Source organism: Oryctolagus cuniculus, chromosome 2 (assembly GCF_964237555.1).
Source record: "Oryctolagus cuniculus chromosome 2, mOryCun1.1, whole genome shotgun sequence".
Classification (NCBI taxonomy): Eukaryota; Metazoa; Chordata; class Mammalia; order Lagomorpha; family Leporidae; genus Oryctolagus; species Oryctolagus cuniculus.
In genome coordinates this window covers 49,879,806-49,881,519 of record NC_091433.1, presented here as the reverse complement: position 1 = coordinate 49,881,519, position 1,714 = coordinate 49,879,806, and positions in this window count along the sequence as shown.

Below are 1,714 nucleotides of genomic sequence, written 5' to 3'. Positions count from 1 at the left end.
CTTTTCTGTGTGATCATTTTAAAAAATGAATATTTTCAAGCCTCTTGTTTGTTAGTTTGTTTGGTGTCAAAATCCTACATAATTAAGACACATTGTGTCATTAGCCAGTAGTCAGTATTGCCACAGATATCCAGAAAACAGGGGCCAGCATTACCGTGTAGTGGGTTAAGCAACCCCCAGCAGCCTGTATCAGAGTGCAGGTTTGGTTGGAGTCCAGGTGCTCTGCTTCCAATCCAGCTTCCTGCTGATGTGTCCAGGAAGGCACCAGATAATGGCCAAGTACTTGGGTCACTGCCACCTATATGGGAAACATGATGGAGTTCCTACCTCTTAACTTAGGACTGATCTAGCCCTGGCCATGGATCCATTTGGGGATTAAAACACAGGATGGAAGATTTCTCTTTGGTTCTCTCTGTCACTCTGCCTTACAAATAAATAAATACATCTTCAGAAAGCAAACAAACCAGGAAACACTAGGTGGAGATGAGAACGAAAAAAAAAAAAAAAAAAAAGAGCACATCATCTTCTAATGCCTCAAATGAAATGACCTGAGGCCAGTCACAAAACAAGACTAGATTTCTTCGTGTTTTTTTTTTTTTTCAGTAAATAGTTCTTTGTATTTGAGTGGCAGAGAGAGAGAGAGCATGCACACTCCTATCCACTAGTTCACTCCCCAAATTTCTGCAATGATGGGACTAGGCTAGGCTGTAGCGGGGAGCCAGGACCTCAATCCAGGTCTCCATGTAGGGGCAGGGATCCAAGAACTGGATTTACTGCCTCCTGGAGTGCACACTGGCAGGAAGCAGGAATCTGGAGCTGAAGGCAGAAATCAAGCCCAGGCACTCATATAGGAGATGCAGGTGACCTAAGCAGCTGCTTAACCACTCTACCATACACCTCCTGTTATATTATTTAACAATTACTAAAAAAAAAGTAGTCAGTTTCCATGGATGCTTGTGTGCAGTGCTTAGAAATTTAAACTTATTTCTAAAGAATGAGCTCTGAAACCAAGGGTCTCCTGGGAAGCATTGCCTCCTGGTATTGGCTATCTACCTTTGTCACCTCACTGTCATGGAGAGCTGCCCCTGCCAGCATTGCAAGTGGAGCTACATGTCAGACATTGCTGGCAGTCAAGCTGCAGCTGCAGGGTGTGGCTTGCCAAGATGTCAGCTGTCCACAAGTCTCATACACACTTCCTGCTCATTCCTGCAAGGAGAAAAATTTCGTTATGACATTCTTAGCCTGGAATCATGCTCAAGTGGAGGTTTCTGAGAGTAAAACCACCTGTACCACAGAGAAAAGCCAGCAACATGTTGGAGATGACCAACCCTGGCTGTGAATGACAGTAATCAGATTTTTAGGAAAATTGTGAACTAGTTTTATTAAAATATGAATAGCACAAAAAAGTTAAAAGAATATTTGTTCCTAATTTGAAAATTTTCCAGCTGCATGATAACTTCACATCTTTGATTAATGAGTGAAATTTAAATAAATATCCTTGCTGTTTCAAATTACTTATTCATGTAAAGAGAAATACTCAGTCAAAATAATAGAACTGTACTCATTCATCACTGACAACCATTATTGGGCTACAGACACAATGATTTAACAGAAATCAATGAAATTCTTTGGTTACAATTGACTGGCTTTATGGAATTAGAATAAACAATACTGTGTATTTGTTTATTATTTGAAAAATATATGCTCTATGCAT